The sequence below is a fragment of the Ovis aries genome, chromosome 10, assembly GCF_016772045.2.
Source record: "Ovis aries strain OAR_USU_Benz2616 breed Rambouillet chromosome 10, ARS-UI_Ramb_v3.0, whole genome shotgun sequence".
Taxonomy (NCBI): domain Eukaryota; kingdom Metazoa; phylum Chordata; class Mammalia; order Artiodactyla; family Bovidae; genus Ovis; species Ovis aries.
Genome location: NC_056063.1, coordinates 16,058,646 through 16,073,778, shown reverse-complemented (window position 1 = coordinate 16,073,778; position 15,133 = coordinate 16,058,646). Strand labels below are relative to the sequence as shown.

General features: G+C 52.8%; 1 protein-coding gene across 1 annotated transcript in view; it reads left to right on the top strand.

The window, feature by feature from the left end:
* ERICH6B (glutamate rich 6B) overlaps positions 1–15,133 on the top strand; it is a 52,608-nt gene that overhangs the window by 6,115 nt on the left and 31,360 nt on the right. The window lies entirely within an intron of this gene.

The following is a 15,133-nucleotide window of genomic DNA, read 5'->3' as shown; positions in this document are numbered from 1 at the left end:
TTCTAAAGGAAACAGAGAGAACAACAACAAAAAAAGCAAAAATAGAAAAATTCTGTAAATCAGGGCTTCTCCACCTCAAACCCAGCATCACATAATTAATGACAGGTTTTTTAACAGAAAGAAAGTTTCCTTTTTTTTCCCCCTAACATTGTCTTTCTTTTATTTTTTCCAACAGACTTCAAGGCTCATTCTTCACAAACCCTGCCTGGTCTTAGAGCAAGGTAAAAGGTTTTTGGGGTTTTTGGGGGGTTTTTTTCCGATAAATCAAGGTGAAAATTCATGCTGAGGGCTGATGCTTCGTAGCCTTTGCAGTCCCAAAGACTGGGAGCAGGGGTGAGAATGGGTAGGGGTGCAGGGAGCAAGACCTCTGAGAAAGAGGGGTTTGGGGGCGGTCTCCTAGAAGTCACACACAAAGGACCTCCCAATACTATTCCCCTTTGCCATTCAAGCCACTCACAAGCTGAGAGATGAGCCCCAGGATCCAGAGCCCTGGGCACCCAGAACTATGGAAAGAGCAGCGGCCAGCTGAGTCTAGAAAGGAGGTTAGCGTGGGGAAAGACGGCCAAGGGCCCTGGGCATCGCTCGTAGTGAAGAGGTATGTGAACGCTGCAAGGAAATTGCCATCTTCCTCACTCAGGCATATTCCAAGCTCCAAATGATCAGGCAGTGAGTATTCGTGGAACTCCTGCCACAGGGCTTGACCCACGCTAGATGGTCACTGCAAGAGCCGTGGACAGAAGCCTCTGTGTGCTCCGCTCTGTAGACACCCCTGCGGGGCAGGGGACACACGAGCTCTGGTTCACAGTCTTCGTCCCCTACATCCGCCCCAAAGGATGACTGGGGGAAGGCGGTCACTGACTTCCAGCGGGGAAGTGGGTTGACACTAGATACAAAGAAAGCACAAGGCTGGCTGGGTTACACTGAGAAGCAGGAATGAAACCTGCTCTAGCGTGTAGGGAAGACATAGGCTATAACTTGAGGACCCAGGGCTCCGTACAGGGGCACCCCCTCCACCTGGTGAGGTCGGCTCCCCACTCCCATCCTCCACCAGCCCCTCTGTATCATGCTTCACGCTTTCAGAGGCTCAGCATCTGCCAGGACCACCCCACTACGCCAATCCACAGAGGGAGTGCTTTCCGGAATCCCCTCCACTTCAGTCATTGACACTCACAGAAGCAAGCAACGTGACGCTGAAGGGGCCTGACAGTGAAGTGACCGGTCAGGCTGTGATGGAGAACAGGACCCCAGAGCCAGGCTACCTGGGCGTGAATCTCAGCTGCTCCACCCAGCCAGCTGTGTGTTGCAGGGCAGCCGCTTTATCTTCTGCCTTGGTGTTCCCATCTGTAAAATGGGGACAGGAAGAGTTTCTGCTTCCCCAGGGCTGTGTGTATCTGTGTGTGTGTGTGCGCGCACACACTCAGTTGTGTCTGAATCTTTGTGACCTCACAGACTGCAGCATGCCAGGGATCCTCTGTCCAGGGGAATTTCCTAGGCAAGAATACTAGAGTGGGTTGCCATTTCCTCCTCCAGGGGATCTTCCCCACCCAAGGATCGAACCTGAGTCCCTTGGGTCTACCTGCATTGGCAGGCAGATTCTTTACCATTGTGCAACCAGGGGTGGGGCTGTGGTGAGGACTAAACAAATACTACAACATTCAGAAAACTAAGATCATCGTATCTGGTCCCATCACTTCATGGCAAATAGATGGAGAAGCAGTGTCAGACTTTTTTCTTCTGGGCTCCAAAGTCACTGCAGATGGTGATTGCAGCCTTGAAATTAAAAGATGCTTACTCCTGGGAAGGAAAGTTATGACCAACCTAGACAGCATATTGAAAAGCAGAGACATTACTTTGCCAACAAAGGTCCTTCTAGTCAAGGCTATGGTTTTTCCAGTGGTCATGTATGGATGAGAGAGTTGGACTGTGAAGAAAGCTGAGCGCCGAAGAATTGATGCTTTTGAACTGCGCTATTGGAGAAGACTCTTGAGAGTCCCTTGGACTGCAAGGAGATCCAACCAGTCCATCCTAAAGGAGATCAGTCCTGAATATTCATTGGAAGGACTGATGCTGAAGCTGACACTCCAATACTTTGGCCACCTGATGCGAAGAGCTGACTCATTGGAAAAGACCCTGATGCTGGGAAAGATTGAAGGCAGGAGGAGAAGGGGACGACAGAGGATGAGATGGCTGGATGGCATCACCAACTCAATGGACATGGGTTTGGGGGGAATCCGGGAGTTGGTGATGGACAGGGAGGCCTGGTGTGCTGCAGTTCACGGGGTCTCAAAGAGTCGGACACGACTGAGCAACTGAACTGAACTGAACTCATGAGGGTGCAGTGGAGCCGGGGTTACCACGCGGGGTATGTGCAGTAAGGGCTCTGGGTCACTGTTAGCCTTCATTCTGCTCCCTAAGAGCCACCCGTAGAAAACTTAACACATGTAGAACGAGGAGCAAGATGCCCAGTCAGCTTTGTTCCCAACACAGGCACCCGTCCAGTCTTTCAGCCGTATTGCTGCTGAGTGTGCTTCTGTCCCCGGGCCCGGCGGGGAGCCCCAGGCCTCCCCTGGGTCTGCCCCCAGGCAGTTCAGTTTGGCTCCCCAGGGTCCAAGGCTGAGCCTGGGGTGCTCAGAGAGGCCCTGGATTTTCCTCACCCAAGGCTGCTGAGAGACCGAAATCTCCACAAATCCTTTTGGGCAAGAAGTGTCCCACGGGTGTGTGTTTGCTAAGGTCAGTGGGGAGGGGTCACAGACTCAGGTCAAGTGTTCCCTGGGTTCCTCGTAAGCAGGAAAGCACCCGCCCCTAGCCCACGCACTTCTGCACGCCTGCTGTGAAGGTGCCCGGGCACACACCAGGGCCCGTCCCCGCTGTGAGGCAGCTACAGGAACAGACATGGAATCTAGGACCAGGGGCCCCGTCCTGCATCCCTGCATTGCTGATAAAGCAGGGCACTGGTGTTTGGCAACGCAGTCTAGCTTCCCAGGTGCTAAGGTCATAGCAGAGCCCTGGCAGGCACCCCAGGGGACCCTGCATCGTCCCAGCCCTGGGCAGGCATGGCAGGGAGGGCAAGTGTTCATGAGAATGAGCATGACCAGAGCGGCCCTCTGTGACCTCAAGCACAATCCTGGCGCCTGTCAGCCGGCCGCTTTGACTTCTCAAGGTCTGTCCACAGGGACTTGTATTATCTCCTTGAATCCCAGCAACATCCCACCAGCAGGATAAGACACTGAGCTCAGAGGAGTCCCCTGATGCGGCCTTGAGGCCCGGAGCAGGGCAAGACTTGACATCTGCCGGAAAAGCTCGCCCTTCTCCACTAGTTCTTGACCCTTGTGGTCACTTGACTGAAATCCACACATCTTGCCACTTGCCCCGGGGCCCCTGCCCAGTAGCGCACCCTGAGAACACAGCCACTCTGCCCGGGCCCGCCGGCCAGCACAGACCCACCCCCAGGCCCCGGGAGGTGGCACAAATCTGCCGTAATGCCCACAGACGCTGAAGGGAGAACGGCGTTCCGGTGGGGCGTTCCCTGCATCAGGGAACCCTGAGCCCCACAGGGAACCAGCCCATCTCCTGAAGGGCCGTTGAACTTCTTACTTTGCCTCTAAAAACAACACTGCCTCTAAGAGCCAGCACTGCCCACTCCCATTTTGTCCTCACCTATGGAGGTGTGGTGCAGCGGGGAAGTATGATTATCTAAAAGGTGTGGAACATTGGGGTATGGGCGTCTTTCTGAATTACGGTTTTCACCATTTGGTTACCATGCGGAAAGCTGCTCTGTAACACAAGGAGCCCAGCCTGGCACTCTGTGACAGTCTAGCGGGAGGGGTTGGGTGGGGTTGGGGGGTAGTTCAAGAGGGAGGCGATATATGTATACTTCTGGCTGAGTCACGATGTTGGACAGCAGAAACCAACAGAGCATAGTAAAGCAATTATCCTCCAATTAAAAACAAAAATGGTGTGGAAACCAAGGCATGGAGAAGTCAAGGGGCTTACCCAAGGTTACTCCACTCTACTCAAAAGAGCCAAGACGCCAACTCGGACCAGCCGATTCCAAAGTCTACTTCCTTCCTACCGTCCATAGTCACTGCCCGCCTTATCAGCTGGGCATTTCCCTCATGCCTGCCTCTGCCAACGGGGCCAGTCGACCTGACATGACTTCAGGGTCAAAAGCCCCTCTCATCCCTCTGACGTGGTTTCCTGCCTACTTAGCAGAGATTCCTGAGGAAGGGCACAGTGCGGGGCAGGGTGCTGGGGCCCCTTTTCAATCCTGAGCTCCCAGGTAGCAGGGTCTGCACCTCACACCCGAGGGCCTGTCCTCGGACCCTGCAAAACCTTCCCTGAAAATGGTGCTGTGTGCAGTGGGTGGACTGGCAGGCACAGACCCCAGTGCTTGACTTGAAGCGCTGTTCTGCTCTGCCTGAGGCAGCCATGAGGCAGGAAGGGCGACTGGAATGAGCAGGGTGGTGAGCTGGCAGGGGCAGAGAATGTTCTGGAAGGCTGGACTGTCTATTACGGAAGCCTGGCCCACTGGCCTTTGAAGGCGTCTGCAGATCCTTTCCCTCTAAGTGAGGCAGGAGCTGGCACCCAGAATAGCCCACAGGGCTATTTTTCATTCCCCTGTGATGGTCCTGGGATGGGCGGAAGTCTGCGTGGGCCAGGGAGCGGCCACCACCACCCCAACCTCCCTGCAGGCAGCAGCCGTGGGGCTTCTAACCCGGCCCCTGCCTGGAGGTGGACCGTCTGTGGCTGGCATCCCTCGGGTTAACTACCTTCTTCACTGTCCCTCCTCCCACCCCCTGAACCTGCCAGCAGCAGGCCTCTTCTCGAGGACACGATGCCATCCTCATCGTTTGTGACGCATGAGGGAGAGCTTCTGACCTCCCAGGACCAGAGTACACAGACGGAGTGGATTTATGAAAGCAAGATGGGTATGGGACCCCACTCCCCACATCCACCTCGAGGCCAGGCTCCCGGGGTGCTGGGGAGACATGGCCTCGTGGGTGTCCCATGGAGGTGGAGCATCGAGGCTAGAGCATCGCCTGTCAGACTGATGATGCATACAGCTTCCTGGGCCATCCTGTCCCTGTGACCCCCGCCTTCCCTTCATCCTAGACCCCCCTCAGAGAAAGAGCATCAGCAGAGTGCTATATACCTTCTCCCATCTCCCCCTGTCCCTTCATTAGTTTTCCTGTTCTTGTTCCACATGAACACAGGCCCTATTTCCCGCGGGGACACAGGCCATTTCCTTCCCAGAGTACAGGCCGGTGCCCTGGGGACAGAGCCCATGTCTAAATAATCACGTGGTAAGAGGACTGGAACCCACCCCAGAATCTCTATCCGAGCGTGCAGTCAAAGCCAGCCCTGGTTCAGAACGAGCCAAGACCATCCATTGCGGGAATTTGTGTGGCCACAGTTAGGAGACACTCAAGAGTTTGGCGAGATTGCACTGAGGATCCTAATTCTCAGCCCAGTTAAGCCCAAAGGCCCTTTGCCCTAGGATCCTGGGAATGCACCCCGGAACGGCATCTTCTCTCACCAGGATTAATAATGTAAACCCAGCCTTAGTGAGACTGACCCATCACAGGTTCACACATTAGTTCCACACCTGTAGTCATGGCAGCAGTGAGTTGGATTCCCCACCGGCACCTCACTTCCCCACCCCCATCAGTTCCTGCTCGATTTTGTAGCTCAGACGTGGCTTCCATGAAATTAGGAGCCAGAAACCCTATGAGGGAGAAGGGGCAGCGGAGGCAAGCCCACACGAGCCAGGAGTTCCAGGGTGCTGGCTGCCAGCACACGATGGGGAGGACTTTACAGGCTAAGTTGATGCATGTGGGGGTTGTGTCAGGGGGTTTGTGCTCCGATGGAGCCCCGAAAACTGGAACCATTTCAGAGTCAGTAAGCATGATGGCTGGGGAAAAAAATCTGAGCACTTATCTAAATATTCATAAGCAGGATTCTGGAAGTCATTTCCTGGGTAATCGCCTGTAAAGTGCCAACGCTAAGCCTGAAAGGAGGTGGGATAGGGAAAGGAGACAGAGGGAGGCTGAGGCGGGGGAGGGGCACCAGGGCCTGTTCACTCCACGGGGCACCTTCCTTCAGAGAGGGGCCCTCTGGAAATCAGTGTCTCATTTGCCATGTTCATTCACGATCCTTTTGGTCTCCAGGCTTAATTATAGAGCCAGTCACGTCTGGATCTAATTTAGGTTTTAAGTGCTCTGTGCATTTGGATGGTAGGGGCATGTTTTCCAGCCAAGTCTCTTTCCACTACTGAGTTCCTTTTTGATGACACCGCATGATGTGTGGGATCTTAGTTTCCCCAACCAGCGATGGAACTGGGGTGCCCCCTGCAGTGAAGTGTGGCGTCTTAACCACTGGACCACCAGGAAAGTCCCCAACATGTGTTCAGTGTTTAGCACAAGTCTGGCCACCCACAGCAATACCTACTGATCAGATCCTGTGATGCTGGTGGCTTGGGCCGAAGGTGTGGAGTGTTGAGCCTCTAAGCCAGGGTCAAGGTCACACCCCAGGCTCCTGCAGAGACGTGAGGGTGGTGGCTACGGCTGAGATTGGAACACAAAAAAAAGTCAGCAATTTCCTAAAATGTATGAAGGTTTTTCTTCTCCCTTCTGCCCATGGTTTACAATCAGTCTTTTGGAGAGTGTTAAAATAATAACTGGACAGATTTTACTGGCAATAGCTACATGATTGTGTCTGGCCAGTGGAATGGAGCAAAGAGAGTCATTAAGAGACTTCTCTGAAAGCGTGAAGAGTGAAAAGGAAGTGATGGGGAGTGGGGTGCAAGGGGAACGCCAGAAGTATGGAGCTCCAAACAGGAGGTCAGATCTAGTTAGGAGAAGCTGGAGGAAAGTGACACAGGGAAGATATTCCGTGTGTGATGGGGACGTGCCCCCGCCATGAAGAAAAGCCAGGCCCCCTGCAGCTGGAGGACAGGATACTAAGGGTTCCTGAGCATGGCAGATGCAAAAAAGGATCTGATTGGCTGAGGGCAAAAGCCGCCCACCCACTAGTAGGAGAAACACAACTGAGGCTAAAGCAACTCAAAGTGCTGGTTTTGTGGGGGGCAGAGGGTCCCCAGGGGTGAGCGGAGGTGAGTGTTGGTGGTGATGGTGCTCAGGGTCCAGGACTGGGCATCCCCAGCACCCGCTGCCTGTAAAGATGCAGATTCCCAGGCTCTCTTAACAATCCCTGCCTGCATCCTTAACAAGATCCCCAGAGGATTCTCAGCACAAGAGTGCTGGAGAACCAGCAAAGCTCTAGGGTAGAATGGATTTCATTGGTGATAGATTCCTATTTTTAAAGCCTCTTTTTTTATTATGGGACTAAACCATGAAATTAGAAGACGCTTACTCCTTGGAAGAAAATTTATGACCAACCTAGATAGTATATTCAAAAGCAGAGACATTACTTTGCCGACTAAGGTCCATCTAGTCGAGGCTATGGTTTTTCCTGTGGTCATGTATGGATGTGAGAGTTGGACTGTGAAGAAGGCTGAGTGCCAAAGAATTGATGCTTTTGAACTGTGGTGTTGGAGAAGACTCTTGAGAGTCCCTTGGACTGCAAGGAGATCCAACCAGTCCATTCTGAAGGAGATCAGCCCTGGGATTTCTTTGGAAGGAATGATGCTAAAGCTGAAACTCCAGTACTTTGGCCACCTCATGCGAAGAGTTGACTCATTGGAAAAGACTTTGATGCTGGGAGGGATTGTGGGCAGGAGGAGAAGGGGACGACAGAGGATGAGATGGCTGGATGGCATCACTGACTTGATGGACGCGAGTCTGAGTGAACTCCGGGAGTTGGTGATGGACAGGGAGGCCTGGCGTGCTGCAATTCATGGGGTCGCAAAGAGTCGGAGACGACTGAGTGACTGAACTGAACTGAACTGAACTGATTCAACCCCATACTCTCCATGGAGTTGAAACTCACCATTCAAAAAACTAAGGTCATGGCATCCAGTCCCATCACTTCATGGCAAATAGATGGGGAGACAATGGAAATAGTGTCAGATTTTATTTTCTTGGGCTCCAAAATCACTGCAGACAGTGACTACAGCCTGAAATTAAAAGACACCTGCTCCTTGGAAGGAAAGCTGTGACAAACCTAGACAGCATATTAAAAAGCAGAGACATCATTTTCCCAACATAGGTCTGTATAGTCAAAGCTATGGTTTTTCCAGTAGTCATGTATGGACGTGAGATCTGGACCATAAAGAAGGCTGAGCACTGAAGAACTGATGCTTTCAAATTGTGGTGTTGGAGAAGACTCTTGAGAATCCCCTGGACAGCAAGAAGATCAAACCAGTCAATCCTATAGGAAACCAACCCTGGATATTCTTGGGAAGGACTGATGCTGAAGCTGAAGCTCCAGTCCTTTGGCCAACTCATGAGAAGAGCTGACTCATTGGAAAAGACTTTGATGCTGGGAAAGACTCAAGAAGGAGAAGGGGGCAGCAGAGGATGAGATAGTTGGATGGCATCACTGACTCAGTGGACATGAATCTGAGCAACCTCTGGGAGATAGTGGAGGACAGAGGAGCCTGGCAAAGCTATAGTCCCAGGGTTGCAGAGTCAGATAGGACTTAGTGACTGAACGACAAATTCAACCCCAGGCACCAGAAACACCATTTTACATGGACTCTATAAACAGCACTTTGAAACAAGCATGGAGGTATAACCCCCAGATAAATAAATCCTTGAAACCTGTTACTACAGAGAGTGGCAGGTCTGACACGCAAGGAATGCTAAAGGCACCAGAAATGCCTCGTGGCTTGGGCGACGAAGCAGGCTGGAGGAGGACCGGAAGGACTATTTATGGCCCCGGGCGTCTACACCGCCAAGCACAGAGCAGGGTCATAAACGAAGCATACCAGAAATTCTAACACAGAGCATTATATCCCCGCTGGTAGAAATCCTCAAAACTTGGTGCCCCCCCCCCGCGACACACACACACAATAAGCACCTATAAATATTTGTTACATGCTTGTGAAACTGCTGTTGGGTCCTCTTCAGACTCCCGATCAGATATGATGATGAGAGGGTGCACCCTTCCCTCAAGAGACGGTCTTGGTAGGCAAGGAGCCGTATGCAGACATTCGTACATGTGGAGAACAGTCTGTGATCAACCTGGGCCAAATACTGAGGGCAAAATGACCAGGAGGAGCCGGCACAGGATCAGTAAGAACCGATCAAGGACTTCCCTGGAGGTCCAGTGGTTACTTATCTGCCTGCCAATGCAGGGGTCACAGGTTCCATCCCTGGTCTGGGAAGACCGCACATGCTGAGGAGCAATGAAGTCCGTGAGCCACAGCTACTGAAGCCTGCCCGCCCAGAGCCCGTGCTCTGCAACAAGAGAAGCCACTGCCACGAGCAGCCCACACGCGGCCCACGCCAGCCGAGACTAGAGCAAAGCCGTGCAGCAACAAAGACGCCGTGAGGCCACAAATAAACAAACAAATACTTTAAGAAAAAGAAAAAGATCGAGTGATGCTGGCTCTTACGTCACTTTGTGACAAGGTCATTAAATCAGGGGCTGTGGTAAAGCAGGAGGCCTGAGTTCCAAAACATGTTTCATTTTCAGAGCCTTCCTGATGTTCCTATAGACAAGATAGACAAACACGAGGTGGGAGCATCATGATCACGACGGCATGGCCGCTGTGGAATAAGCATCTGAAGAATCTGTTCAAGGATCGAGTCCACCCGTTTTCCAGTTGGGGGCCATGGTGCTCCGTCCAGCACAATATTTTATCATAGACTCAGATACAGATGTAGGGGGAATTCTGATACCTGTACACGACTGGAAGTGGTTGAGTCATGATGATAATGTGATCAGATTCTGAAAGATCTTGACAGCCAGAAACCCTGGATCAGGACTGGCTAAATAAAATAGAACGCTCATTTAGATTAGGCCCTGCTTGTAGGCCCACAAATACAGAAAGGAGGACAAGGGGGAAAGCCCTGTCTGGTCTAGATGACTTACTCAACCACAGGCTCCAAAAGTCAACAGCATGACTGATGTGACGGCCAGAAGCTTCACATAAGCAGAAACAACTACAAGGGTTTGGAGAGGGAGATGAGCCCTGCTGCAGCCTGCACCCCAAGAGCAGCCCAGGGCGCTGTTCACTTAGAAGGATTCCACCCTCCATGGGGACCAGAAGTGGACCAGCTGGGACTCAGAGGAGAAGCTGGCATGAGGCCGGCCTGGAGGTAACATCGCCACAGACAACTGCTGAAGCAAACGAGGGCGTTAAGTCTGGAAGACACGTGAGTCTGAGACAGAATAAGTGCCTTCGAATATCTGATGAGCTGCCGAGACCTGGCCTCCCCATCTGCACAGAAGGGCTGGAACAAGGCAGCTTGAGGAAAATTGGTTAAGAAAAGGAAACGGGTCCCAACGGCCAGAGCCATGCACAGTAGAATGTGCGTTCTTGGTAGTCAGAGAACTATTTCCCTGGTGGCTCAGAGGTTAAAGCGTCTGCCTACAATGTGGGAGACCCGGGTTCGATCCCTGGGTCGGGAAGATCCTCTGGAGAAGGAAATGGCAGCCCACTCCAGTATTCTTAGAGAGTCCCCTGGACAGAGGAGCCTGGTGGGCTACAGTCCATGGGGTCGCAGAGAGTCGGACACGACTGAGCGATTTCACTTTTCAGTAGTCAGGGAGCTCTCTGTCTACGGAGGGCTCAGTCTTAGCTGCCAGGCTGGCAGCATGGATCCTGCCCTGTCAGGGAGGCTTTGCATCCATAGACAAGATCCATGTCCACAGACAGGGCTCAAATCCTAATGCTCCCATGAGCAGGGAAGCAGAGGCGGGTGCAGCTTGCCTCTGCTTTCCTATCATGGGCCTGCTCCTCCCTGCTATTAGGAATGGAATGGTGTGGGTGTGTGCATATGCAGAGGAGGAAGAAGGGCAGGTAGGGGTCGGGGAGCAAAAAGGAGCAGGGATCACAAAATTCTAGAAAACATTGGCTCAGACGGTAATGAATCTGCCTGCAATGCAGGAGACCTGGGTTCAATCCCTGGTCAGGAAAATCCCCTGGAGAAGGGAATGGCAACCCGCTCCAGAATTCTTGCCTGGGAAATCCCATGGACAGAGGAGCCTAGCAGGCTACAGTTCATGGGATTGCAGAGTCAGATATGACCGAGCAACTAACACTTTCACTTTCAACCAAGAACTTTAGGAAAGTTCTCAAAAACTATAGTAGCCTCTTGTGGCATAACTCATCTGTACTAGCCGGGCCCCAGGGCCTCCCCACTGGCCCTCATTCTGCTCCTCTCTGGGAGCTCTTAATCACAAAACACAAGAAACACCCACTTCCTACAGTGACAGGTGTACCCCGTTATAAGCCCACACGGCCTGGAAGCCACTTGGCTCTGTGGTTCCTATAGAGGGAGGAATACCCTTCAGGTCTCCCCAGCCATCCCCTCTGTCCTGGGGACCCTAACTGACCAGACAAGAAGAGGGCCTGCATTTCCCAGCCACTGTTTACTGCAGCCCCAGGGTTAAGTCAGCAAAGCTAAGAGGAAGATATGGGCAGAGGAAGCACCCAGTATATACCAGCAGTGGCCTCCAACCCAAGTTTTCTCCTCCGTGGATCAACTTTGGGTGCTAAGAAAGAACCTCAGACCCTAACTGTCCAATATGAACCCACTGAAAAGTATAAGGTTAAAACTGTCAATGGCCATCGTCTTCTGTCATTTAACAGTGCTTTCAAAATCAAGATCGCCACGAGAGGAAGAATCAACAATGACGCTGGCCACCTTCAAGTCTGAGTCACAAGGTATCCTTTCAACTTTATAATTTTACGATGATGTTAAATGACTCATGGAAGCTTCAGGTCCATCTGTGAGATGGTGAGAAGCACGGAATTAGCATGCCTCAGGCCAAAGAGAGTCCTCATGTAATCATTTTAGACTAGGGCAGCCTTCATTAAGGTCAGTGGGCCAAAGCCTTATTTCTAGAACTTGAAGTCAAGGCTCAGGGAAGAAGCTTCACCAAAGGGTAAAATGCTTTTAATTGTGAGTTAACATTGAGTTTTGAAAGGGGAGGGAATACTATTCACCACTAGAGTTAGGAAGATAATGGATTACCCATTTTCAATGTGTTCCACGACAACTACTGTGTATGAAATTATATTTATTGTATACCTACCGTGTTCTCGGCAGTGGTACGTCCATCTTCATATGGACAAAGCTATCCTACCCTCTCAGAACGTAAACTCGAGTGGAAAAGACGAACCGTGAGCCAAAGGAGGGGACTGGACGTGTGCTGAGCATAAGCTACCGCTCCACCTGCTGGAGATCACGGGAGCCTCTTATCCTACCATACACAGTCTCCGCCCCGGTCTCTCCAGATTCTCAAGGGTGAAGAGTTCACCATTCCACCTCCTATTAATCATTTTTCCTATTTGTTTTCAGCCTTTGTTCCAAGTGAAGGACCCCAAATGGCAGAAAACGGTGAGTCCCACACAACCTAACCAAAGATCCCTGCTCCCTGCACAGTGTCTGGGAATGGTGCCTCCCAGGCGGGTGGGTGCCTTGCTGGTCTGGCCAGTGCTGAGTCCTAGAGAGAACTGAGGAAAGTGCTAGGCACACAGTCCACGAACCCGGAGGTGCTTCCCTGTCCTTAACTGAAGAGGGGAGACAGAAACAGAAAGAGGGTCTTGGGAGTGAGAAAGAATGGCCTGGGAACAGCCCAGAAGTCCATCTCTCTACTCAAGGTCTGTACAGGGACACCCGCACTTCAAGAGGGGCCAGGCAGTCAATGACTAGCTTCTCTGAAGTCTGGGCAGCAGGGCTTAATTGGGATGCATGGGTCCCTCCAGACAGACTCACTCCATGGCACCTTGGCAGGGAATGAATTAGAGCCCCTCCAGTGGTACTCTTAGAGCGTGATTCAGTTTTTACTAAAGGAGGGGACAGCTGAATCCTCTGAGGGAGAAGGACAGGGGAGGAGGTTGGGTTTTGGTGGCAGAATCCCAACTTGTACACATCGCTCCACCAAAATCCTACAATTAACCAGACCTAGTCTATGGTTTGGAGGCAGGCGTGGCAACCCACTCCGGTGTTCCAGCCTGGAGAATCCCATGGACAGAGGAGCCTGGCGGGCTACAGTCCATGCGATTGCAGAGTGGGACACGATTGAAGCGACTTAGCACGCACAAATCCTTTTATTGAATAAAAACAACGGAAGGAGGGTGAACTGCTGGGATGGGGGCAGGGAGGCGCAGGGTTACCCGCACAGGAGGCTTATCACACAAACTCTTTCTCACTCTAGAATCTTCTCGATCTTATTCCATTTCCAGAGAGGAGAGCCAGGGCAGGCTAGTGCTGCTCAGACTTTCCTGTGCAGAGCATTCACCCAGGCCTTGTGTTAAAACGCAGACCCTGAGTCCAGGGGCCCGAGGGTCCGCGTTTCTCACGAGCTCCCAGCAGCAGCTCCTACAAGCAGGGTGGCGGAGCGGGCAACAGGCCCGAGTTTCACCCCTGTGCCCACTTCTCCTCTTCTTCTGCCCCCGGCCTGGGGGCAGTCGCCTACTGCTTCTCTCCTCCGTGTCCTGGTTTAGAACGCGGGGATCTGCCCTGTGCGGCAAACACACAGGACTCCAACATCCACCCCAAATTCAGAAGGCGTCCTTCTGTCAGGAGAAAACAGCTGCTAGAGGAGAGCCATTGGCTGGGAGGAGAGGAGTTAAGACCTGCTGGTAATCAGTCCGGGAGAGACGTCCCACTCCAGGGAGTGCTGTGTGCCCGGCTTCGTCGCGTTGGCGCTGGTCCCCTGAGCCGCCCTGAAGATGAGCTCCATGGTCCCCACTACACGGACGAGGGGCCCAGGGTGCAAAGGGCTGAGTGACCCGCTGGGAAGGCCCTGGGTTACAGGGCCACCACTCGGGAACCTGGCCTGACACCTCCCCCGCCTCCGCAGTCCTCCCATAGGGGAGACTTCGGGGGAAGATAATCCCACTAGAACAAAGGTAGACGTTGACAGAAATCCCCAAAGGGAAAGTTAATTAGGACTAAAGCTCTTCCTTCTCCTCCTGCCACAGTTAAGGCTGAGTTACTGAGGATTTACTGGGCTTGTCTTGACACGTAGACGGGGCCAGTTGATGCTAATAAGGTTAATGATTTCAAGGAAACAAATGCCTCTGAACACGGCTGCTCCCAACTCTGGCCTGCCAAGTCCCCTTCCTCCCTTGACAAACACCTACTTCTGTTTCCCCCCCCCTCAAATTAAGTGTCTATTATTCAATAAAGCCTATTAAAAGACGGCACTGACAAATCACAGGGAGCTGCTGAGCTAGCAGGGTCAGAGGCAGGCTCCTCTCCTCCGTGGCCGGCAGGCACGTCCTCAGAGAACCTTGCTCGGGGGCTCTGTGCCCGGCCTCCCCAGACTTGCGTTCTGCCAGCTCCACTACTCCTGAGGGCTTGCCTGAATTCCCGTGGGTTCTCGGCAGGTTTTCTCAACAAGAAGAAACTTCTCCAGGCCACAGCCCAGGCAGACAGTCTGGGGACACAGTATTCTGGAATGGAGCCGGAAGGGCCCCTGCCTTTGCTGAGTTTAAGCCCCTCACTGGAGAGGGTGTGTGCTTGGAAGGACTTGGCGGGAAAGAACTACCAGCGTGGGGGCGAGGGGCACTCCGGCCACACAGGGGCCCCTGCAATGAGGCAGGTTTCCACCAGGAACAAGCCGAGGCTGGGGTGGGAGGTCTGCAGGCAGAGAGGCCTCTGGCCTGATGTCAGAACAGGCAGATCCAGCTGGGTGGAGCTCACCATCCCTCCAGGGGCCCAGAGGAGTCAGCGTTTCCATTACTGAACCAAAGTCCAGAAGCAGTGCAGAGATATCGTGTATGGAGTTGACAAAGAACGCCCCTCTCCACCCCCAGAGACCCATCAGACAGACTCAGTCAGCCCAGCATCACCCCCAGTAGATGTGCAGGGCTTTCTGAATGGCCCAGCGAGGAGGGGCTGGTGTCATCCTGGAGCCGAGACAGAGGCCACCATAATTTCCCCGGGGTTCCAATCATCACGTTCGAGCCCTGTCCCCCGGGCTCCACCTCAGGATCCACACCTTTCCCGGAGCAGGGAATCTAGGCCCAAGTTGTAATTATCCGTTCCTCCAT